Genomic DNA, 27,094 nt, shown 5'->3' with positions numbered 1-27,094 from the left:
AGAAAGTTAATAAATGGGACCATGTAGTTGCTTTTTATGGGAGTAATAATGTAAAATAAAATTCAGAGCATTTTAGTAAATTGTCAGGAAATATAGATGATATTGTCTCTATCATTAATCATTCTTCTTGGTTGAAATTGTATGATATTTTTTTAGTATGCTGTATTAGTATTTACTCTCACTTCATTCTTTTAGTTCATGTATTAGAATAAAGTCTCCTTTCGTGTAGATATTGTATGTGTAGTTTCATTTCTGTGTAAATTACTAAAAACAAATCTGAAGTGCACATGTTAAAAGATACCTATGGAGTATGTGTATCATACTTTAGTTAATATTTAAAAGCTGTGCTGCTGTTTTCTCCTCTTCATACGCACTAGACAGCAAGGGCTTCGATCCTTTCCTTTCGGCGCTGAATGTTTTCTAACTCTCTGGTTTCTGTCATTAGGTAATATGCATATATTTTTGTATACATTAGATCAAGTTGATATCAGTATTGTCACCTATTTGCTTGTCTTTCACTTAACTCAAGTTAACTCAAGTTGACAACTGTTTTTCCAGAAATTACAGATATAATTTTGAATCAAGTTACTATGTCGCATTTTATAGATATTTCAAAACTGAATATTGAATTTATAACAAGAGAATGCGTATGCCCAGTCAATGCACTGGACCTGAGTTTGCAGGCAGATAAATGATTACCGGTAATCTTTGTTATTTGAAATTTGTATATCATATTCTGCTACAAAATAATTGAATATTTTTTGTATTTTATGTCGGTTAAGAATGTGTAAATATGAGAAAGTACTGTATCTTTACATTTGTCCTCATCCATTGTCTTCCTATTGTTTATGTACAGAAGAATATATAAAAAGAAATTCAAACAAGCATAATTTTTTAATGTTTACTGTATTGCAGTTCAGGACATAATTTGTACGATATTTTCTACCTTATGACTATAGTTCTTTTATTTTAATTGTCTTCTTTCACTACTTCACTTGCCAATGTTTTCCCATGCCTTCTAAACCTTTAGTGACAAATGTACATAGTGCTGAACTTTTCCAGACCCCCATCCCCTTAATAAAAGCATTTCTATCACTTGAATATAATAGAGCGGCTATCCAAAGACATTTTCCGATCCCTTAGAATGCTATATGCCGAAGATCATTCATATGGAGATGATTTTATTATTTTTGTGGTTCATTATGCCGTGGCAGAGATTTTGCTAGCAAAGTTGTAAGTTTACATCACAGCAGCAACATGCCATTCATTCTTTATTCCCAGAGACTTTTTGATATTTAGATTTCCAGGAAGGATATCTTAAAAAAATCTAGGTGCTGATTGTATTTTTTCCCAGAATTAGGCTACTTTGCCTTTAAACATCCAGCACTGATGCTGGTAAGCACTTCGCTGTAACAAAAATGCTAACATTTGCTACTTGTTGTTCTGCATATGTATAGTACTCACTTTCTAAGCATTTCAGAGTACTGTAATAATAATAATAATAATAATAATAATAATAATAATAATAATAATAATAATAATAATAATAATAATAATGGGAACCAAAATTAACAGTTCACCAGTAAAATCATGTGGCATATTGACCAGAAGCCATCATGATTTAACCAGTTTGAAACCCTGTATACAGTATACTCTTTTAGACATAATCAGCTTGATATTCATTTTCTCCCTTTAAAACTAGAAATGCATCTGTGCCATTGGAATCTGCTTTCCTCATGTTTTCTGAGGGTATGTCCAATAAGTTGCATATTACTTAAAACTGGAAGTAGACTCAAGAGTTCATCGTCTGATAGTTCTTGTACAGTACAATATGCTTGTCCAGAAAATTTTAATACAATCTAAAATATACACTATAAAAGGTTTCCTGTGTTTAAAAAAATTCAGTTTTGTGTATAAAATGAATATTTGGAGTTAGCAGCTGTAAGAATAAAACAGATTGAAATACCAGGATGATGAATAAGGTGATTATAACAATTAGACGTTGGGTATGTATTAATATTTTTCGTACTGTGCTTCCATCAATGAGGCATTATTGATAGCGGACAGATAATGAGATTGCTTAACCTCCTTCTATTATCAGGCGGTCTTATGAATGTTTATTTTTTATTTGTACTCGGAAAATGGCTCTTCATTTAGGCTTCATGCTCGAATCACAACTTCCATCACTGCCTGAAGGCTGTTTTAAATGCATGTGCCCTTTATCAGATTAGTACGTTCATATTTTTGACCCTGCATAGGAATATCACTTCATTTTGTTGCTTAAGGACAGTAGAGTTACGGAAGTTCTGTACTGATGAATTCAGGTCTAGCACAAAGCATTTTCAAATGATGCGGTTGATTTATGTAGGAGTTTGGTTGCCACTAGAGAATGTTGCATATACGTATTATCCAAGAAAATTAAGAGTACTATTGAGTTACTACTTGTTGCTAAAGTTTGTACTTTAATGTTGTACCTTATAATTGCAGCTATCTAAGTTTGTACACCATAATAGTTCGTTCTGGTTTAAAGGAAAATTAAAGTTTTCATGAGTATATGTTCTCTCCTGTGATGTCAAAACTAGCATTCAATTTCCACTAGAAAACTAATCCATGTGTTGATAACTTGTACAGCTTTCATAGGATGACTATCTTTCAGTGATAATGAACAGCAAATATTTATAAAATTGATCATCAGAAGTTTATTACACTATTTCAAACAGTGTGTAGCATTGTGCTCAGCCTCACCCTTCATTTTTGTGTGCGGTTGGTGGAAGAGGGTGATTAAATTCATACAGTAAAAGAAGAGTGTCCTTTTATCCCAAGTCATCCAAGAGATCAGTCCACGAACTTAACAAAACTGGGATACAAAAAGCTCTGTGCAATTTAGATCTTCGCCAATAGGCTGATTATTATTATTATTATTTTTTTTTTTTGTGATACGTACATATACTCACCGTCTAAGATACTGAGTAGTAGAATGCCTCTGTCTGAAAGGAATAATTTTGTTTTGTAATTTTTCATCTTATACGATTTATTTTCTTCTGTGACTGGGTTTTTGTCTGAGCAGTGATGTGTCTTTGTACAGTGCTTTTCCACAGGCCCTTGTATCTGCTTAGTATATCAGATTTCACCTTCCAAATAACTGTTGCCTATTACATCAAAATATGGTTACTGTAGATGTTCTAAAATTGTAAATATATCAAAAAAAGAGTAAGATTTCTAACGCGATTCTCTTAGATGATTCATGAACCTAAGGGAATAGAACAAGACAGGAGAGGTGTATATTTTGAGAAAAAAAAAGTATATGAGAATATAAGAAAATTATGGGATTCCTTCCTTTTGATGTTGTGCGTCTCTCTAGGCTTAATTTTATATGTAAGTGTGGTGACTTTAAACTATGAACCCATGGTAATGAGGCATTTTGGAAAGTCATACCCACATTTATTAAAGGCATATTTTTGTACATCAAATGTATGAATATATTCTAATGATATGTGTTTTCCAAATATAACAAAAATAAAGTATAGTATAATACTAGTCCTATGAAAGTAACTCCTTTCCATCCCACCCCACTGACCTTATGTTCCTGTAATGTGTTGGATCCAACAATTTCTGAATAAATGGATACGTGTATCCAAAGCCTTATGATAGTATTTTCCTATCCTTATTTATCATGCAAAATGAAAAAAAAAGCAGAAAAACTAGTCAATTTCGACTTCAGGTTTTGCAAAAGAAAATGTTATGCCATTTTCACGTTTGCTGAATTACAGATAACTAGTTTAACAGAAGAGTATTTATATGAGAAGACTGAAATTTATAATAGGCTTTTCATTTAATTGGTCTGGCAGTCATTGTTCATGCCTGGAGTTTTAAGGGTCATCGATTTCCACTTAATAAGAGTAATTTCTGACAGCCAAAAGTATTGAATGAGATTTGTCTCAAAATTTCTCTTATTTTTAATGTATTTTTAGTTCTTGCTGCTAAATATTTGTTAGAGTGGTATCTCGAAAACGCAAACATGCCACCTCATTTTAGTAATTTTTAATATTAAGGTTTAATAGCCGGACACCAGAAAACAGTCTCATGTGAGACAGACATAAGAATAATAGAAGATAAAAATAAGTCTTCCGTTCAATTCTTGGGCCCTACAGAACATGGTCTGAATACAAAAAATGTGTTTGTGTGTGTAGTAAAGTGGTCCAATTTTTGATGGGTGAAAATTTTATATATATATATATATATATATATATATATATATATATATATATATATATATATATATATACACACACACATATACATATATATATATATATATATATATATATATATATATATGATATGATATTATAGGCTCTGGATGTATTCTCCCTTGACATCAAGACGAAGCATAGGTATGGGCATATAGCACAGGGTTAGGCTAGAAATATTTCAATTGGAAATCATAAAAAGTAAAGAAATGTAACAATCATAAACCACATTCCACACAACTGCAGTACATGTTCTGTAACCCAAACCCAGTGGCAAAACATTAGTAAAGCTTTTAAAAGTAAACAACTGAAAATTCGAAATTTTTACATTGTCCTTGCCAGTTAGTGACAATCTTGGTGTTCACGGTCCTTGATTTTAAAGCTGGTATGACTGCAGTACTATTGACCACCACGCACACCGCTAGATCCGCCGGTGACTTTTTATGTTATGGTTAGCTGAGTGAGTTAGTGTAAGTTATATATTTGAAATGTTGGTTTTAACGAGGTAAATAAGTTTTAATGCAAGAAGGTGAAAGGGGCTTAAAAATTAACTGCAAAATGCGTGGTTGTTGGTGTAACTTAGAAAACCTTAACTTTGGCCAGGGTTGCACTAGCCTATACCCTAGGCTACAATCCATCCATGCTTAGGCCTGTAACCTGTGATGTGCTCATATGTTTGGTGAAGCGATGTATCTTGTGGTTTTGCTTATGAAAATATGGCTCGGCCAGATTCCTGTAAGTCGACTGGAACAGGTTTGTCATACATAGACAACCTTTCCTATTATGTCAGGTCATGACCTAACCAGGTCTAACCTAACGTAGGGCGACGTCCCTTGACCTGATAGGGAGGGCTTGGGGGCCCCCCCCTCCTTGACACCCTCAAAGAAGCAGTAATTTGTCCCCGTCGGAGACTGGCGGGAATCAAGCCGCGCAACCAGGTTAAAGTTGCACTTCCATGTATTTGAAGTCACAATTAAGGTTGGGATACGGTAGTTTTGTACCTTTAGACCTTGAGCAAGACCTGGAACAAGTATCCTCAGTGACTTGAGTAGCTGAATCTTACTCCTTTTAGGCTGGTTAGCAGTACAGCAGATTGTCGCTTCCTTAACCTAGTATCCCAATATAATTGCTGGATTCTTACTATTAAAAACTCAGACCCTACTACTATTAAAAACTCAGACCCTAAACCACAGGCTAGGCAGTTAGGCTACTAGGGTAGGTAGCCAAAGGCTGAAGCGCATGGCTGCATTGTAGGATAGGCAAGTTTTCTGTATTTTTAAAGTATATCACAGGACAATACAGTGGGAGAGATCTGTATGGAATTGTACATGTATTTTAATTGATAAACTTAGAGCCAGGATTGTGTATAAATTTGAGGAAACAACACTCAAGCTTGATAATGCACTGTATAATGTGCTTTATATTCAATAAGGGATGACTATGGGTGTTGGGCTCAAGGATAATCGGTAGATCTAGTGAGCAGTGCAATAGTCAGACAGGAAGGTATAGGCTAGGTCAAAATAGGGTAGATCTAGCAGCATGTGTCAGTGAAGTGCAAAGCCAAGTTCATGTATGCAGTAACCATTGCCCTAAAATTCATAACGCAAGGCTTTCCTATAAAGAACAGTTACAGATACTAACAAAAAAATTGGTGAGACAGATGATTACTACTGCAGCCTGGTTCCTGCGAATTGCTGACTGGAATGTTTATTGCCTTTTGCTTGTTTTTTGGGGGTTTGTGTTTGATAGTCTTGTTTTAATGTTCATAATCGAAGGGCAGGCACTTAACATTGCTCCCATTTTAAAGGGTATAATTTGATGCATTGTATCAAACCCTAACCTATGGTGCCTTTTTAGGGCCTTCAAAAGTTCCTGAAAAATTGCTTTGTATTTCAGATGAAATACTGAGAAACATTGTATTGGACGCATCAGTATGTAATATACTGTAATACTATAATCAATACATTGGTTTAAGTTATATATTAGCTATCAGTTTCAGGCATTAATGTATTTTTATGTGATTTATGTTAGTCTTGGCAAGTCAGTAGTGACAATTGTTTCGTGTGAAAAATAAAACTTGCGCATAGGCTAACCAACGTTAAGCTTTATTAGTATTGGCCTAAGCATCACAAGATTGCATATGTATCTGGTGATATCCACGCTTTTTCTATAACTAGGGAGTTCTACTTTATCTTGTTTTGTCAGAGTAAACCAAAACAGGTGAATTTGTTCTTTAGTTGTCTATATTGTAGTTTAAAGTATTAGCTCATGTTTACTAGTCAGAACAAATTCACAAAAAGAAACGAAACATCAATATTTTAATTGGATATCATAAATTTACAAGAGAAGTTGCTTCCTGTCCAGGGCCCCTTCCCTAACCAGACTCAGTGAATTATAAACATGAAATTGTTTTTTGTCTTTGTTTCCCCTTAACCTACCCTAGACTCGAGATTAGCGTGTAGCTAACCACTGTACAGTAGTTCTCCATTGTCAGGATTCCGTTATTAGGGTGGAAGCTTTTGTAATAAATAACCAACTTCTAATGGAAATTGAGTCAGAATCATCAAAATCATCACTTCGAAAAAAAATTTAAAATCTTGACTAAATATTTTTCAGAACCTAATACATTCATATACAATTTTTGCCTTGTGAAAATGATCAACATACTACCAGGAAGCTTCAAGCGTCTCATGTTTATGATTTGCCGTCTATGTAGGCTGATCACTTTAGACCCTGTACACCTAACCTATCAGTAGGCCATTTGATTTTGTTCTGAATTATGGTTTTGACCAATAACATTAATCATCTAGTTTTAAATTTTACAAAATTCACTAACATGAAAAGTCTAAGTTACTGGCTTGCAATAGGTTAAAGGGTTAACAAATGTTCATAAATGTCTAGCATTAATCATAGCTAGCATGCAACTAGCAAAGAAGTATTCATTACTCCTTGAAATAGAAATTTCCTCAGTGCTCTATCCATAGTAATTATCTGGAGTTATGTGAATTTATTGAAAAACAAACCAAGGTAGGCTCATCACAGACTTGATGCCACCATTTGTGGTATTAGAACTATTATAAATGCTTAATCTCTCATAGCTCGACAGGCACGAAGAGTGAATTTCTAAATTGACTTCATAAAAACTTTTTTTTATTGTTTAGATTTTGCAAATTAAAATTTTTTTTCATTTTGATATATTAGCCTACCACAGTATTTATTCTACCTTGATATCTTCATATAGAGCTAGTGGGTAGAATTACCATATCCTAAGTTAAGCCATTGGCATTTTGTAACTAGTCATTGTTGGCTTAGTGTAATATTTTGTAACTGTATGTGGAGGTTAATGTAAAACTTGTATTTGGAGGTTAATGTAAAACTATTTAATTTCTTATAGTAGGAAATAACACTGATGGGCAAGTGACTACTAATGCAATGATTTTCTCAGTGAAATGCATATTGCAAATTTCTACTTATTCATCCTAGTTATTTCCACTTGTATGACCTTGACACAAATATTGGACACAATTGGTTGACTATGTACAGTAAACCCCCCGTATTCGCGGTCTCACTATTTGCGGACTCGCCTATTCACAGATTTCTCTGGGACGTATATACACGTTATTCGCGGAAAATTTGCCCATTTGTGGTATTTTTCACTGAAGTATTCACAAATTACTGTATTTTCATGACTAAATGCACTATTTGTGATAAAACTATTAAAATGCTCAGGTATAAGCATTTTTAGAGGGGTTTTAAATATTCGCGGATTTTAGCTATTTGCGGGGGGGCGGGGAGGGGGGCGGGCATGCGATATGCATCCCCTGCGAATATGGGGGTTTGCTGTACTTGCACCACCCATGTCTTGTGTAATTATTTCCTTTCATCCAAAGGGTTCTAAATTGCTTAAGTGGTTTCCTACGTCTTTTTAATTTTTCTGTTGCAGTTTTCGTATTGATCTGCCAAGACTGAAGTAATATCTTGGCTCACTACGATCATTCTTCAGTTTCTCTGTAATCATGATAAAATTTTTACCTTGGGTTGGATAATACATAAGTTATTTTTATGGTTGCTTTGGCTTTGACTAGTGTAACATTTGTTGCAGTTCTAGGATAACCCATAGCAACGTCCCCTATACCCAACATTGTAGGTACTTCGTGGGAAATGGGGATTTTTGGTTTAGAACGGAGAATAGATAAAAAAGGGTTTTTTCAGTAAACCAATGTAAAGTAGGATTGTGGGTCCCAGAACTGTGTTGAATGGGCTGTTTTCTTTGTAGCTCCTCACCCTCCCAACCTAGTGTGACCTTAAAACAGTGGTTCCCCACTGGGGTCCCCCATTATTGGTAGAAATATGGCTAGTATTTGGGTACACAAGTATTTATTGAATGCCAGATTCATTAAAATCAGACTTTTTTGTAAAATGAAAAAACTAAATGATGCTTAGGACAGAAACCCTTGTTGTAAATTCACATTTGGAGATTTCATTATATCCAGGCAGCCTCCTTAACTTGTCATCTTGTCAGATTTTGTGCAAACTTTTACTGTAAGATGTTTTTTGGTGACAGTTATTTGAATGGCCGAATATGCATGGTAGAAGGCCAATGAATAGTGTAACTGGATTCTAAGTTTGAGAATAAAGCTGTAGCTTATTTAAAATGGAATTACAACACTAGAGGGAGAACAAGAGGAAAAATTAGTTGAATTAGATGAGAACAGGATAACAAACTGAAATAATACAAGTGAGAGAAATGTTGATAGGGGTTTTAGCATACAGTCAAGCCCCGCTTATTCACGGTTCAGCATTCGTGGCTTCAGTTTTTCGTGGATTTTTCTGTGTAACATTTATCCACATTGTTTGGGGAGAATTTTGTTTATTCAATGATTTTTTTTTATAGAGCAATTACTGTATTTTCATACTTTCATGACAGTTTTTGGATGATAGTTTAAGGTATATTTGCTGTTTGAACTATTGGCAGTTAAAAGCATTTCTAGAGGGGATGTCTGTATTCGCAGATTTTTGGTATTCACTGATGGCCGTTGTACATATCCCCCACGAATACTGGGGGACGACTGTACTATAGTTTTTATTTATAACTATTAGGTTGATGAAAAAATTAAACACACATTACTGATTCAGAAAGAGCCACATTCTGTTTGACAGGCTTGAATACTGGTACATTGAGAGGGATGGTAAAAATCAGACTTTAATACCTGTATGCAGGTCTAGATTGAGCTATCTCTGCAATGTATATCTTGGGTTTCCATTTACTATCAACTAAGTCAATGGCTTTGTTTGTCATGAAAGTCATTTATGGAAAGACCAAATATGGACCTGTACACAGTGTGACATAACTGTTTGCCTTTTGTTGTTAGGTTTGCTTCTCTGTGAGCGAGCTTTGAAGTTTTTTGCTTATTGCAAAAGTTAACATTTCTTCAATCATAATTTCTTTGGTGTTTCATAAATAGGATGAGTTTAGTGCATTTAGTTATTTGATTAACACTTTATTCAGTACATAGCAATAAATTATAATTCTGTTGATTTAGGCATTCGAGTATGATAGCTGTTTAAAGTTGTAGTGTTCTGAGTGCTTGTTCTGATACTATTGACAGTGTAAGATTTTATCACTTATTGTACAGGTCTTAACTTCATTAATTATCTTGAATCAGACTATTTCAGTATTAAAAGGTTTGGAGTGCAATGCTCAGTTCTGATTTAATTCAGGCAGTTAAATTTTTCTGGTATTGGAGTTTTACTATCTGAGGTCTCCTTAATATGCTTAATATGATATATTAAAATTAATTGCAAGTTTACTTTAACAATTATTTATTGACATGTTACTTGGACTTTTCTAAGTTCTTTGTTTCCACTGTCACATAAGTGGAGCTTCTGGTTAGATTTTCTGTGCTTTGTGGGTAAGGATGGCTAGTATAGTAAATTTAAAATGTCATTTTCACTGGGAAATGTCTGTGTGAAAAATGGTGAAAGCTGATCATGATCAAGTTAGGTTTTGCTAAGTTGGGTTTTGTACTTTGGGCATTTTCTGGAAAAAATGGTCTAGTGCAGATGTATAACTATTGTCCCTTCTAATTTTTTTTAAATAGTTCCAATTTTTCTGACAATTTTGCTAATAGATGTTTAAAGGTACTGGAACCTATACTTCAGTTTAAGGTGGATCACAATGGCATATTGCTGTTTTTGGCTGGACAGTACAAAGTGAAATGACAAGGATGTATTTTAGCATACTGTGACAGCCTACTACTGCAGGTTTTAGTTTACTGAACATTTGTTAGCTTGATAAATTTACACTGTGAACCATAATTTTATTCTAGATTTGAAAATGTGATTTGCTCTGCTGTTTTTTTTTTTAATATTTCATATCATTGCATTTGTAGGAAAGTATAAGGAGTTGGTGATCTAGGTTATGTAAGTACTGTAATTGACCAGGTGAGGACTGCTGCATTAGGTTAGCTTAGGTTAGGCTGTAACCTGATTATATCTGATCTTTCTCGTATCCAGTATTTAAATAATTGGAGCTCTCAAGCAACCAGCACATTTTTTCTCCAACTGCCATTAAATAAAGAATTTTCTAGAAAGAGATTGTTAGAGATTTACATTTCAAAGAATGCTGTATACATTTGTCATTTAATGGACTGCCTTTTTTTTTCCTGAGAAACATGTACTGTAGACCATAATAGCCAATTGTCCAATATTACTACTAGGGTATGCCTATGTGTGTGTGTGTGTGTGTGTATAACTACTCATCTTTTCAAGTCTCCTCCCACTCCTCTTCTTTCATCCCCCACCTCTGATGGATAACTCCAACAGTGACAGTGATGTTAAATTTGCAAGCAAAAGCAGTTTTGTATGTTGAGTATAGGTACAGTATTGGGTGTGCTTTGTGTATTAGATTGTTTCAAACATGTTGAAGTACTGTGACCTTGGCTAATGCTGCATGATTAGTTTTTTGCCAATTTTAAAAATGCATTGTTTTATGTTCGTTAATTGATTTTGACAAGTTTTACTGAAGTTGACATAGCAAACTGAAAAACTTAAGCACATTACAAAATAACATATGCAGTATAAAGTGGCCAGTTGTAATTAATGTACAGTTGCGAACAAGTCTGCCTGTTATGCTATTGTGAGAGACTTCGAAAAATATGGTAGCAGTGTTTACTAAGGGAGTGGGCTCTTTCTCTGTTAGCACGAGTTCCACCAATTGGCTCTGGAGTTTTTTAGTGGGAGGAGTTTTTAGGTATGGTTTAAGTAAGACACACACACAATGTAAAAATAAAATCATAAATCTATGCATATGGTTTAGCTCCAGGTCATGATTATTATCATTTATTTATTAGAAAGGTGAATTTGATGTCTAAAAGGAGCTCAAAATGTAAAGGGCATTTTGGTACCCTGGTGATTTCTTTGAAAAGAGGACCCTAAGACAATATCATCAAACTGCATTTCTCTAAGTAGCCCTTTCCACAATGGACAGGTAAATGACTGAAGGGGTTGTTTAACAAGAGAGATGTCCATTTCTTAGTTATCCTCACAAAAATGATAATAGCAATAGGAATTTCCGTCCGTATGACATTAAAACTTTTATTATTACAGTTATTAGAAAATATAAGACAAGTAGAAAATGTGTTTATCCATAATATAACCTGTAATAATTATTGTAATGAACAGCATGTAGGGTATAACCTCTACAGTATATTCAAGAGGGAATACAAGCCCAACCATGAATACATGAAACCTCTGAATATAAATAATTATCATTAGCAAAGAATTAACTTTACCTTGTGGGAATGGTTAAAAATCTACAAGTTTGGGAGTCCTCCTTCACTTTCTATTGCTTGGGAATTTCCTGTCCCTAGTTGATTCCTTTTTGATTCATCGTCTGTCTGTCTGTCTGTCTGTCTGTCTGTCTGTGTGTCTGTCTGTCTGTCTGTCTGTCTGTCTGTCTGTCTGTCTGTCTGTCTGTCTGTCTGTCTGTCTGTCTGTCTGTCTGTCTGTCCCTAAAGAGCTCTCCCCCAGTTTATAAACACGTTTACCATATAATTTTTTGAAGTCTCTAACCAAGACGTAACAGGTGGACTCATTTGCAACTGTACATGAATGCATTGTGCTGGTGTATGCTACACTTATGCTGTACATTTGCCAGCCTTTCTGTCTCGGGGTTTTTCTGTACAATGAGTCGCCAACTAACGTCAGATTCAGTCTTGCAGCACTTTTTCAGCACTGTTAACGACATTTTACACTGCCATTGATGACACTAACGGCAAGAATAGGCATCACATTAACGGCACTTTTGGCACTAACTTGATGCAACATCAAGTTACAGCACCGTAAACACCATTAAAGTGGTGATAACGGCAAAACACTGACACACGATGGAAATCGACTAACGGCAAGGCGCTGGAACAGATCCCCCACAGTAAGTTGAGGACAACTGATTTTTTAGAGTGGCCAGCAAACTAATGGCCATTCATGGGAAAAGAAAATCAAAGTGTCTGCCTGTTATCCGCTGCATTGATGTATGGATTTAAGCACTTTCACAGCACCATCAGTAGGTTGAGCATGGGACAATAAGTTTTTAATAAAACAATGAAAAATAGGTATTATTTGTTGGTAATGGATCATGAAGTGAGAGTTCAGGATATGTATGGAATTTTAGGAGGATATATCTCACGTAACTGGCAAACTTGAGTAATCGACAATCCTTTGGTCCCAAGGGTACCATTTAGGAGAGATTTTACTGTTGTATATCATTCTACAATGCCATGGGTTAGGTTAGATGACCCCCCAGCTTTGGCTAGGTAGAAACCTGGCATTCTACATTAGTGGGGTCCAGGGGGTCGAAGACCTGGGGAAGGCAAGGGCTAAGTCCCCTAGGCTAGGTGTGGTTAAATCCATCCATGTACAGGTATTTTTTGTGTTCCCCCACAGATCCAGAGTTGTTTTGGCACAATACAATGCGTCTTCAGTTGGTGTTTGTGCTATAGTTCTCTTATATGGCACCCATGAGAGATGTTCCAGTCAGGTTCATTAGTACTTGCATGCTAGCACACATTTTTGCAGCATTGAGTTTGGTTTCAACTGATCATGCAGAAATTTATGGAATATTTCCCACAATTTGGAGAGTTATAAGTTTATAAAGGTGTGTGCGTGCCTCATCTGTGCTGCATCCTTCTTGACCCTTGACTTGTCACCAGTCTGAGAGTTGTGTACTTATAATGGCACATCTGCTCATTCATTTTTACTTTACAAGTTTGGGTGTTACCAAACATAAGAGTTGACCACAGCTCAAAACCTTTAACTGGTACTGGTCGTCCATGGCCCAGGTATGTACACTGACTAGTCATGGCTGTATTGATTGTGTGCTAGAGTCCCCTGCATGGGCACTGAACCAACTGGTTTAGGACCATACTTAAAAAACTCTGACCAATAAAAGGAATGTGCTTGAAAATATAGAAGAGCATTACCAAGGGAAAGGGGTTATGCTGTCATAAACCTAAGTTGATCTCATAACAAGGCCCCCGTTTTCCTCAGTCTCATCACCCACTTTCATCACTGTTTAGCACTTTGGGTCATTGGTTTGCTGGTATTTGTTAAGCATATCTAACTGAACTTACATTTTATGCCTGAATTTATATTTGGCCTGTTCTCCAAGTACTGTAGCACTATTGTAATATGGTGGTGATTTGTGATGGCCTAGCTAAAAATTTTGTGGCAATAGGTTGTTTCATGGTCTAATGTTTCTCCATGGAGCAGTTATTCAGTACAACAAAATGTTTGGTTTTACAGAGTAACTGAAAAACTTTCTTGCTGTCATATTGATGAGTGACACAAATATTCTCCATTTTTTCAGGGTTGGCTATATCCCTCAGATTGATTGTGAAGTTTGTACCCCAGCTGTTAGATGAGCAAAATTCAGTTTATGATTACCAAAGATATACTGGATGAGGGTCTTCAATGCCTTAAGGTATCTAAGGAGTAATGTGAAGTGTATCAGTTTTAATTGTATATAAAATTTTTAAAACATACTCTTCACATGTATATCAATTTGTTTAATTACATTTTGTAAAATTGTCATTACTGTATAATGAAATTGTTACATTTTTCAAACCATATGTATAGAGCATATTAAAATTATAAATTGAGCCATGAATAATGCTAATTGCAGCACTAAATTATGGTGTATTAAATTTCTACATTTCAAATGGCATGAGCACAATGTTAATCTATTTTTTAATTTCAGGAGATGCAGTAACAGTGAATGATGAAACTTCATATTTGATGAATTTTTGCACATTTATGGTCTATAATCCTTTTGGTATGGAGTTTTCAGGTGATGCATCTTCTAAATAGGTTATCATTTCATGGTTTGTATAGAGTTATCAGTGTACAAATGGTAAAGAACTGTGTGGAGGAAAGTAGTTTTGCCAGTATATAATATCAACTATTGTGGTTAATTTAAATACAAGAAAGAAGGCCATCCTGTTGCTCCATTTGAAAGCATAAATTTTATTCCATTGTCATACAGTTAATCCATGAGCATTTTTATTTGTGCATTAGTGTACTGTTAGCAAAAATTGTCAGCCTATTTTTGAGTTATGAAGAAATTTTTGTCCCTCCTTTAAAGATAAAACAAAGGAAAGAGGAAATCCCAGCAACAGGAAGTGTCAAATTCTTCATAAAATAATTTTTAATTTGAATTTAAGAAGCTATTTTTCAACCCCAGCTATAACCCAGCCATCCTATGATGATTTACCTGATCATTTTCAAATTTCTTACTGCGAAATACTCATTGTTTCAAAGCTAGGTCATGTATTTACTGAAACATCAACAGGCGTAGAGCAAAATTATAACAAAATTTGGGTGAAAAGATGTAACCTTTTAACCCTTGCTTATGCTGGGTTTTATCTAATACCAGGGTATGTACTTGGAAAATAAATTATCCTGTTACCTGCCATGATTTCTATTATATTACTTACTGAGGCATTTGGTAGACCAACATACTTTAGTTTACACCACACTGGGTAGCTTCATTTACCAGTGTTGATTTGGTGATAATTGTACTGTACTTGTATTTTCTTTTTATTAACAAGATTGAACAAATTGTTTTTCTAATCCTAATAATCATGCATCTGACAGTTGATTTCTATGACCAGTTTTACTACTTTGAGGGTTCCTGTCAAACTGACATACAAGCCTTTATCCTTGGGATTTGCTCCTCTTGTAGGTCAAGATTTGACCTTGCTCTTAATCAGTGAGATAATAACCTCAGTTATTTTTTGTTAAATCTTTTTCCTTGGTATATTTTTACCAATGCTTCTCTGATATCCTGCATAGTGAACAGGTGCATGAGTCATTCCTAACCTCTTGCTACTGCTGCTAATTTGTACCTTCAAAAAAGTTTTTTTTTACTGTGAGGATGTGTTATGTTGCTATTTCATTTTCTATTGAAAATACGTCCTTTAGCCAACAAACTTTTCAGGAACTGAAAGCCTGAAGTTGGTTCCTTCTGTCTTGATGAATCTATCTTGGCTTTAAGTGAAATGGCCAAGTTCCTTGGCTCCTTATTCAGATATCTTTATCAAAGTATTTCCTGTGACCCTGATCTTGCTATTTTAACCCCCCACCCCTCAAGTCCTGTTTCCTCCACTGTTTCTCTGCTCATATGGTCTTTTGGTTCTTAAATGTTTGTAGATGGGCTGGGAAACTGCCCAGATCACGTTTCTGCACAAATCTTAGCAAATTGAAGGAAAACTGGCCTGTGTTCTTTCTATTTTTTTTTTTTTATTAATCATTAAATCCTGTACCTATCTTCAGAAGCATGCACCTACTCAACCTGTATGTGTGTGATTTTCCAACCACAATTTTATTGCTTTTAACTACATGACTTCATCTTGAATTCAAAACAAAATGAAACTACACAACTACCTTAATCTTGAATTCAAACACACAATCTTATTTTGGTCACTGGTAGCCATAGCTTCTGTTACATAAAATCCACTAGAAACCTTTCTTTTTTCAGTGTTTGGTGGCCATCTCAGTAGAATTTTGAAATCTCATCAGGCTACAACTTTGATATCTTGAAACCAGTGGTCTGTTAGCCAACAGTCATGCATAAGACTTTTCTTATGCCCTTAAACTTCTGTTCTTAAGAGCATAAATCCTCATCTTACTATGAATGTCCTACCACAGCAGGACTAGTTGAAGCTCAAAAGCAACAAATGAATTTTAGATACCTCCCATGCGTAGCCATGTGGGAAACAACCTACATGCACTGGACACATGACACAGTTCTCTTTCTTGTGATGGCTGTTTGAACCTTTAATCCCTAGTGTTTTAGTGCTGGAATGGGTTTTCTGATAAGGATGACCAATGCAGATGCTATAGTTAGGACAAGAGCAAGTGTTAGTTTGTTGACATATACCATTTTCCCTCACTCATGTTTGGCATGTTGAGGTAAATGTCGGAGTCATCTTTGCTTGTTCAGTATGTACTCTTGGGTCTCCTTCCCAGAGGTACATATGGTTTGAGGAGGAGGAAACTTTAGATGTTTTTAGTCTTCCTAAGGTTTACACTTCTTTCTCTCTTGTTTCTATGCCAGCTCCTACACTTAACAATCCATCAGTCTTATCTTACCCCCCCCTCCCCCCTCATGAAGGTGACCCATGCAGTTTCATTGTGTTTGAATTCAAGGGAAGGTAAGTAATGTAGTTAAGAGCAATAAAATTATAGTTGGAAAATCTGAGTGTCACTTATTAATATACAGGTTGAGTAGGTGCATGCTTCAGAGGTGGGGGTTCCCAATCCCTTTAATGTTATGGACTTTTTATGAATTCTTAAAAATTTTTTGATATTTTTTTTATTACTAGATTACAAGCAATTTTTATCTAATAATTTTCCATCACTAATTAACCAAACTGTTCAGTGCCAGGTCTTCTGACCAAACTTTGTAAGTAAATCAAACAATCCTGTCCCTCTCTCCCTGCCCATTTCTGCTTATGCTGCTGCTGGTTGTTCAAGCATCCAGCACCCCACTTTCTCTGTAACAAAGATGTTAGAGAGTCTGGTTAAACTGGACACTCCAATGAAGCCATCACTGGTTGCTTTTCATTCTTTGGCAAAGGCCAAACACTTGAACTTGGCATTGCTTTATCAAGATCATATTGCCATTTTGTTTCCTCTAAAGTCCCTCTCCCCTGTTGCTTCCTCACTGGCTCCAGTTCCAGGGATGTCTTTTTTGTAGAAGTTGGATAAGTGCAGATGATGTTCTTGTATGAAAGGAAGATTGAGGAAACCTACAATATTCACGTCGATTGATTTATCCTCCTTTTTCTTGGACCAAATCCTGCCCTTTGGAATTGGATCAATCAGTTTTGCTGTAATACCTAGGGGACTAGGTCCATCCTCATGCCCCTTTGAATTTTGACCGATTTCAATTAGCCCTGTTTTATCTAAGGTTTTTGAGAAGCTGCTCTCTACTTAAGGCATTCCCCGGTTATCGGCGATCTGGTTTTACGGCGCTTGTCCGGTGATGACAATAACTGGATTTTCAACACCAATCTCCAGTTATCCGTGCCAATTTCCTGGTTATCGGCGCTGATCCCTGGTTATTGGCGCTGGTCCCCACTTATTGGCGGCTCGGATCCCTGGATATTGGCGCCAATGACTGGATATCAGCGCGATAACTGGATATTGCGCCGATCGGTGTGATAACTGGATATTGGCGCCGATAACCAGGGATGGGCACCATTAACCAGCGATGGGCGGTTATCGGCAATTTTCGGTTATTGCCATGCTGTCGGGAATGGAAACCCGCTGATAACTGGGGACTGTGTGCCAGCATGACAGTTTGGGTATCATAAAGGCCTTGGTATTTGTGATGTATGCTCTTACCATTATTTACTGTCTTATCAAGTGCTCTTGATGAGGGTGCAGACAGTCCTGGTCCAGCTTTTGACCATGTGAATCATGAAGCACTTCTCTACAAGCTAAGATTATAAATTTGGGAATTTTTTTGCATCTTTTATTATTTTAAAATAATTTTTAATAGGCAAAACCCAAAGGGTCTGTGTTAATGGCTAATATAGTAGCTTGAGTGATGTCATTTCAGGTGTTCAAGTTGAAGTGTCCTTGGACCTTGCCACTTATTATCTATAGTATTGACATGTGGCAAGGCCTGGAGAACAAACATTGCACAGTGCCCCAGTGATGCTACTCTTCTAGCTGTTGTTCCTTCTGCATACCTTAGGTCTGTGGTTACAGAATCCTTGAATGGAGTATGCTTTGAGGCATGAAGTTTAACCCTTCTAAAATTCAAAGTACTGTATGATAGTAAGTCGATCCAGAATACTTTTGAGTTTGCTGATACATAATATTGTTTCCTATGATTGTCAAAGTTGGTATGTTCCAGAAATGGTTTAGAAAGTTTTAAGAAGCTATTGTATTTTTCTTAACTCTTCTTTCTTGTTTGTAGTACTATTCTTCAGTGTAGTTTTCTGGGGCTGACTCATCTCCTAACTCCATCAGTCAAGTTTATTTTGCCAAGTTTTAATGTTGGCTTGAGTCAGAGATGTAAAGTGAGTTCATTGTTTGTTGCATAAATTGTACTTTGAAAAACATCCTCCACACTCCTCTACCTGTTTTTGCTTGCAATGCTACCAGCCTGTTGCTGCAGTGTAATTTTCTAGCATCAGGTTTAATACAACTCAGTTTGCTAGGGGTTTCATCTTAGCTGCAATGAAAGTATGGAATAGTTTGCCTAGTGCATTTGCCGAATCTTCTGATCTCCAAATATTCAAGTGAGGAGCAAATTCATTTCTGCTTTCTGCTGATGTCTCCTGAATTTCACAATTATTGGTTTTATATTCTGCACCTCATTTATTTTCACCATTTCCTATACTTCTTTGCAAGTTGATTCCACTTTTGGAGCTATCTTGAGCTTATAGTCTCTTGACTCCTTCCATAAGGGTTTTCAGGTGAAGATTTAAAGGAAAGTTTATTGGCCTGAATAGCAACCTAGGAGTGAAGTGGATCCATGTGGAAGGTGACACTTGTTCCTCTTCAGAAATGGTTGCAGTGTAATTTGTGGCTGTGGTTCCAGTCAGTCCTACCCTTTGGGATTCCTATTTAAAATGGACCACCACCACTTCTAAGACTATAAGCAGTGTACAGCATCTTAAAGATGCCATGTGAAACAGTGAAGGGCTTGTATGCCAAGCCATCATGGGGTGGTTGTCATTGTCTGGCTTTGGTAGAGGGTAATCCTCAGCTGGAGTAAGATTGCGCTGCTGCTCTTCCAGCAGGAGCTCAATCCTTCCTGCTGGCCAGTACATGGCAGGAAAAGGAACAATTAGAGGAAGCAGCAAAGTTTCTGAGAGAAGTGCAGTCCTCATTTCCATACAGTCAGGGATTTTGCCTTCAGGTGGAGATAAAAGGGCACTACTTGCCCATCAACACCCTTGAGGTGGAGGCAGCATTACTTGTGATACACTTACATCAGACCTACGGTTATGTGAGGCCTTCAGCTAGCTGTCTGATAGTAGACAGACTTAGACTTCTTGGTAAGAAGAGGCTGATCCAAGTCTCCTTTTTCCATATGTTTCCTCTTAGGTTAGGGACACAGACAACTGGAGGATCTAGAGGACACACCCTTCACAGGAAGTTATAAAAAGAAGTGGCCATCCACACTTTCAGCACTTTGGGCAGAGAGATCTGACACTTCAGCCAAGAGGATCAGGTTAAAAAAAAATTGGATTAAGTTCATATTGTAGACATAACAGGTAACTTTGAGGATCCTGTTCCCCTAGTAAAGTGTAATAATCCATGAAGACCCTTGGCTTTTATCTGTGCTATTTTTATCCTGAGAGACAAAGAAGATCCAGTAGTAGAAGAGCCACAGCAGACAATTTGACTGACGTCAGGGACAGAGTAGCAGGAAAGGGTTCTGGTCATTGTAATATCAAGCCTGTTTTTTCTCCCTGAGCTTCTCTCACTCCTAGACCCAGGCTAAGGAAATTTTTAGATGGGTGGGTGTCCTGTTCAGTCATAACCCCCACTTGCGGGTATCAACTCTTCTCTTCCTCCAGTCAGCTGAGAGTTTTATTCCTGGCCTTAGCCATTGTCAAGAGCAGGTCTTGTGTGTAGCCAAGGGAAGCTGTTTCCTCTATAAATGCTGTAATTCATGCCATTGAAGATGCAATTTTTTCCTGAATTTAGTCTTGTAAATGTACAGTGCACTTCAGGAGCCCAAAGGTTACATATTTCATAGGCTTAGCCAGACCGCAGAGAAAGGTTATCTTTGCAACACAGTACAGTAATCAGAACTTCCGTATAACCTCTGAATGAAGTGTGTGAATTATACTTTTAGTAAATAAAAAAAAAAATATACATATTTCTGTACAGTATTGATAATTACCATTGACAAGTTATGTGGATAGTAATTCTGTTGTTATTAGTACTGGTTTTTCACTCTTCAAAACAACCTTGATGGTAGAGTGAACATATTAGCTGACAAATTATGGTACTGTATGTTAAGAGGGTTACCAGTAAATCCTAGTAAGGGCTTTCATTGAAAGTTTCATGTCATTGTGCAGTACAGTATTTTACAAATGGTAACAATATGCAAAATATTTTCAAGTTTTGAAGTTTAAAAGTGTTTTTATTAAGTTTCTGTATTGTGGATTTTTAATTTTCTTATTTTGTTTTAGTCCTTTCTTTAGACAGTTTAACTGCAATATAAAGTTGTGTATTTTTAATTATCCAATTTAGTGTTCCTTTTATAAGAGATTGGAAAATTGCTACACATCTTCCTCTAATACAGTATTATCAGAATCTGTAAGTACTGCATCAGCTTTAGCCCCATTCATTTGCATGCATGCCAAGGCAGGGCAGATTATATTGTATATGGTACACTACTTGGTAATCTCTCAAATTTTTTGGTTTTCTGGTACGTTGGCTTTAAAAAACCTAGAAATAAATTACATGGCTTTTGGGTGTAAAAGTTGAAGCCCCACAATTTCAGTGCATTGAGATGGTCAAATGACCACAGCACACTAACCAAAACAAAGCAAATCATCTAGCGAAAGTTTTGCCACCTTGTTTTTCCCACCCCCAAAATTTTGCTGGTCAGGATTTGGGGGTCTTGGGCACTGAAAATATGGTAGGTCTCTGTTTATTAAGCCTCAGCTTTATATACCAGATACTAGGGAACTTCATTGGAACTTGAGGAAGTTTGTCAACATTTTGAGGAGGTTGTTCAAAGGTAATTGTCATAGATGGGACCTTGGTTAGCAGTGTTTTGCTAAGCTGATTTTTCCCTTTTACGAAGATTTTTCTTTGGTTCTTTCTTTGGCTTCACATCTTTTGATTGGGATAGTGAACTTCATGTGCTTTCTTAAGGTTACTCTGATTGGGACAGTGAACTTTATATGCTTAAGTTACTCTGAGACAGTAAACTTTATATGCTTTCTTAAATTTACTCTGATTGGGACAGTGAACTTTGTGTTTAAGGTCACTCTGAATGGGACAGTGAACTTTATATGCTTAAGTTACTCTGATTGGGACAGTGAACTTCATGTGCTTAAGGTTACTCTGATTGGGACAGTGAACTTTGTGCTTTCTTAGTTACTCTGATTGGGACAGTGAACTTCATGTGCTTAAGGTTACTCTGATTAGGACAGTTTTATATGCTTTCTTAGTTACTCTGATTGGGACAGTGAACTTCATGTGCTTAAGGTTACTCTGATTGGAACTGAACTTTATATGCTTTCTTAAAGTTACTCTGATTGCGACAGTGAACTTCATGTGCTTAAGGTTACTCTGATTGCAACAGTGAACTTCATGTGCTTTCCTTAAAGGTTTATTCTCACGTGCTATCTCGCTCTTACTCATTCTCAAGTGATCTCTAATGTTAAGTCATTCTCAAGTGATCTCTAATGTTAGTCATTCTCAAGTGCTCTCTAATGTTAGTCATTCTCAAGTGCTCTCTAATGTTAGTCATTTTCTAATGTTAGTCATTCTCATGTGCTCTCTAATGTTAGTCATTCTCAAGTGCTCTCTAATGTTAGTCATTCTCAAGTGCTCTCTAATGTTAGTCATTCTCAAGTGCTCTCTAAAGTTACTCGTTCTCAAGTGTTCTGTTACTAGTTCTCAAGTGCTCTGTTACTCGTTCTCAAGTGCTCTCTAATGTTACTCATTCTCAAATGCTCTCTAAGATTACTCATTCTCAAGTGCTCTCAGATTAAGATTACTCATTCTCAAGTGCTGTCTAAGATTACTGTACTCATTCTCAAGTGCTCTCGAAGATTATTCATTCTCACTTATTCTCGTGCTCTCGAAGGTTACTTATTCTCGTGTGCTCTCGAAGGTTACTTATTCTCGTGTGCTCTTGAAGGTTACTTATTCTCAAGTGCTCTCCAAGGTTACTCATTCTGAGGAATGGAAATCAAAAGTTTCATTCTTTGGAGTAGAGATTCCACTGCTCCCTTAGCCATTCAGTTTTTGAGATTTATCTTAAGCCAGAAAATGAAGATCTTCTGATTTTCTCCTCCCACAGGTCAGTTCATGTCATCTTTGATGAACCGAAGTCGTTATATGTGGGTTTTTTTTTTTTTTTTTTTTTTTTTTTTTGTCTTCAAACATGTTCAGTAGTTTTTTTTCTTTTTTTTTTTTTTTTTTTCAAATAAATTTTAAGACTGCTGTAGATTAAATAACCAGTAGGGTGTTAGTGCCATCAGTACTCAAATGGTACACTAAAGGCATTACTGGATGGTGTTTGCAGCATCACTTAGCTTCTTGCTGCATCCCATTTTTAGTCTTCTAAATTTCATTTGATGGTAGTGTGCTTTTAGTGTGGATAGAAGGGTTGCTGATATGTAAAAACACTTTCATGGTCTTCAATTGAGAACAAAGTCTCATGCTCCATTAATTTACGCAGAAAAATACTTTGTGCCTTTGAGTTTCTCCTCAGTTGAGACTACCAATGCTTTCTAATTTCAAGGAGATTTACTAGACTTAATAGAGTTTCCTTTAACATAGCAGTTTCCTGAGTCAAGTAGGCATGCATCTACTAAATTGAATTTGAACAGGCAAAACATGCAGCAATACAGTTTTAAGGCATATTAGTTCCTCTTAATAGATTTCCTAACTTTCATGGGAAGAGTTTCCTTTGCAAAAGTCCACTGTATTATCTTTGGGAAAGTTGAGCAGTACAGTATGTCAACTGAATAATAGTGTTAGGTTCTAAAAGTATTTTGATAGCTTATGTCTTTCAAATAATGTTAGTCCAGGACAAAGTTAGCAAGTCAGTTTTTGAAGAGGTTTCATAGGTAACGGATTGGATGCTGCGAGTCCTAGTTTTATTAAACAGGGTTGGTATATATGTAGCATTGTTGAAACAATTCAAAGGCTGAAAAGTAGAAGATTCGTTTTCATAACCATCTACTGAAGACAGGCATAGCATCAATGTTTTGAGACAGTATTTTGGTGTATTGATGAATTTTGATTCTGAAGCACGTTGACATTGATGTGTAGCAATGTTGAAGCAGTGTGATACCCAAGTAGGTTGACAGTGATGCAGTAGTAACATTGAAAAATTTTGATGCTGTAGTCAAGTCAGGGGTGTTGAAGATTTTGACTGCTTCAAGCTAAGTAGGTAAATTAAAGTTCTGATGCAAGGGTCAAGTTGAATCAGTACTGATATCAATTAAAAGTAGAACTGTGAAGATTATTCATTACTTCCTGCTAAAGCTACATTTATCTCAAATCCAGGACTTTCATAATTGAAAGAATGGTAGACTAAACTTCACGTGAAAACTCTTATTAGCATCAAGTAAGATTTTCTCTAGTGTAGTTGTAAGGGTTGTCCAACCAATAGCTCTTTACAAGCCAAAGAACATCAGTTAGTGCCAAAGTAAGTATGTAGTAGATCCTGACCTTGTTTTCCCTGTGCTTAAGGTGTATAATGAGTCAGGTGACCACTATGTCAAAAGCAGAATGGAAGGCAGTTATCTGCTACAGGATTTTTGGTTTAGTAGTGTGTGTTTTTGTAGGGACCCCACAGAACTTGCTGACAGCAGAATGTTAGACATTCATGCAGATAGGTGTTTAATTTTTATAAATTTAGATATTGGATGAAGTTATGTACAAAACTAACATTTTAATGTGAATTTTAAAATTTATTCACTAAATATTTATTTTTAGACATCCTTTGGAAATGAAAGTAACCAACTGCCAAATAGGTCAGTTCTTACAGGATTTGTGTTTTTTCTGGATAGGTTTTTTATTTTTTTTTTTTTTTTAGATAGAAAAATTACTGACCTATCATTTTAGTGTTTACAAATGGTTATATTAGTTAATTAAGTTGTGAATTTGAAACTAAATTTTTTTAAATTGAGTAGAAAATAAAAAGCAATTTTAGGTGTTTTATGATAGTTTTTAGTTATTTACTACAAGGTTATAGATCAGTAGAGGATAATTAATACAGTAAATAACTATGAATTTCATGAACGTTTTTATTGGGAAAGTGCTACTTCTTGAATAAAGTAAGTGTAAAGATTAGGTTAGGAACTGTGAAATTGTTAGTTATAAGATCTTGAAAATATTGAAGTGCACACTAGATTGTGGAGCTTATGTTTTGTCAGAAAGCTCAAGTGCCACTCCTGGAGTCCTTGTGTTTTCTTCTTGCCACTGGCTACCCTCTTCCATCTGTGTGTGGATATCCCCTTCCTCTTATGAGGGTTATCTTCTGTAAACATTTCTTCCCTTTATCTGAGGACAAGAAAGCAAGTAGGGAAGTGTCTTCATTTAAATACCACTTAAATAAGTTAATTGACAGTTATGAACAAGTTTTACTTTCATCAGTGTAATTGTTTGTTTTTATCAGTTCTAGTATTTTTAAGACCTGATAGTGTTAGCTGATCCTTGACTAATGTTAACTCTTATTTAACAGAAGTTCTTAGAGCATGTTGGAAAGTATCTTAGCAAGAAAATACCAGGACACCACAGGACACAAGAAAGAAATGGTTATTGTATAGGACAGTTATTTAACAGAAATTCTTGGCGTATGTTGGAAAGTATCTTAGCAAGAAAATACCAGGACACCACAGGACACAAAGAAATGGTTAGTATATAGGCCAGTTGTTTTGCTAAGATTTTTGGTTGCCAAATAGCCTATAACACATAGTAGTTCGTTAATGAGAATACTTGTACGATATTTGGAAATTTCATAATTGTGACAGTCTTTTAAAATTAGGAAAAAATAAGCTTTTGGTTGTTAGGGGTAAATTAAGTTCTAAAAATTTGGGTTGGGAAATTTGTATTGTTTGTAGAATTTAAAAATGCTTTCTTGGCTAATTTTTTCTGGCAAATTTAGAATTTTTTTTTATTTCATGGAGTAAATCTAATAAATAATGTATTTGTCGTTGGTGGTGTCGGTTTTTAGACAAATTTAATGATGCTATATAAAAGTAAAAATTATCTTCATACAGGAGGGGCTATATAAAAGTAAAAATTATCTTCATACAGGAGGGGTTTGAAGACAGGAAGCAAGATTACACTTATCATTGGACCAGCCAGAAGAAATGAACAGTAAGAAGAAGGAAAGAAAGATGAAAAGCAGATGCAAAGTGGATGCTTTCTTCTCTGCTATAGAGAAGGAAGGGTTTGTGCATGAAACTAATCCATATGGAGCAGGATTGTGGATACTTCCAGTCATCTAAACTACATAGACACATGCCTGTCCAGCTTATGATAGCTCGTTCACTGTTTTACTCATTGGGAGAGGAAAGCCAGTCTCACCAGCTCCTTGCAGCAGCACACCTCTGTTAAGATGCAGCAACCTGTCCCTCAAGAACTGGATGAACTCCTTTGTAGGAACCAAGGAAAAGGTCCGTGATCTATGGGCAACGTCCCAAGGTGGAAAAACAAAGATCTGCAAGACTACCTTCTAACACAGTACTCGTCAGGGGCAACCACTATCATGACAAAACCGCCGGTCCTCTTGAAACATGCCGATGGTCCTTAGGAGGATGTTATGGTTGCAAGTAGTCTCATTAGTGAAGAGATGACTCTGGACCAAAACTCCAGGCTCGAAGCGACGGGGGTGATAATTGAATAAAACAAAAATAAAAACTCATATTGAAGAGAAAAGCCTAGTCTCTGAACACCTTAAATGTTGAAAGACTATGAATCTAATTAAGAAATGTGTGTAGATATAGATGTCTAGGAATAAAAAAATAGTATTCTCTTAACATTTTATTTCCCCTTTAAAATACAAGCAGGATTATTCTATACATCTTATAGTAACTAAGGATAGATGATATACTTGTTTAAAAAAATAACTGAAGAATGAGGGGTTAAAGTTTTTTCTTACTGAAAGAAAATGGAGAAAACAATATATAGGGGAATTTAAATTGGGGAAACTAAGTTAGCAATTTAAACAAGATTGAAGAAACGAATTAAGGAATTTTAGAGGCATAGCAGGAATTCTTTTACTGTCTGGAGAGTACTGTCAACCTCTCCACTCATGCTATGGGTTCTCTTCAAATCTTAATATCTTGAAATATACTTTCACTTTGTGAAAAAGCAACAGACTTTTTCTTCACTTGCTTTTTAAAAAAAAAAAAGTGTACACGACCTTAAGATTTGAAGTGAACCCAAAGCATGAGTGGAGAGGTTGACAGTACTCTCCAGACAGTAAAAGAATTCCTGCTTTGCCTCTAAAATTCCTTACTTCGTTTTCTCCTGTCTTCAATTTTTGTTTGACAACTGACTATTTTACACTTGTTAGAGAGCAACTGTGGGATATTTCTCCCCACTCCATCTTTCCTTGTTAA

At 35.9% G+C, this 27,094-nt stretch overlaps 1 long non-coding RNA gene across 1 annotated transcript; it reads left to right on the top strand.

The window, feature by feature from the left end:
* Positions 1–4,619: 4,619 nt before the first annotated feature.
* Positions 4,620–26,503, top strand: LOC136842692 (uncharacterized). The gene is made up of 5 exons (XR_010854307.1): positions 4,620–4,720; positions 14,116–14,229; positions 14,506–14,595; positions 25,210–25,380; positions 25,785–26,503. It is a non-coding gene; the product is annotated as an uncharacterized lncRNA (long non-coding RNA).
* Positions 26,504–27,094: the final 591 nt, after the last annotated feature.

Source organism: Macrobrachium rosenbergii, chromosome 10, assembly GCF_040412425.1.
Source record: "Macrobrachium rosenbergii isolate ZJJX-2024 chromosome 10, ASM4041242v1, whole genome shotgun sequence".
NCBI classification, from domain to species: Eukaryota; Metazoa; Arthropoda; class Malacostraca; order Decapoda; family Palaemonidae; genus Macrobrachium; species Macrobrachium rosenbergii.
Note: the sequence above shows the minus strand (reverse complement) of the source record. Positions and strands in the feature narration are given on the sequence as shown.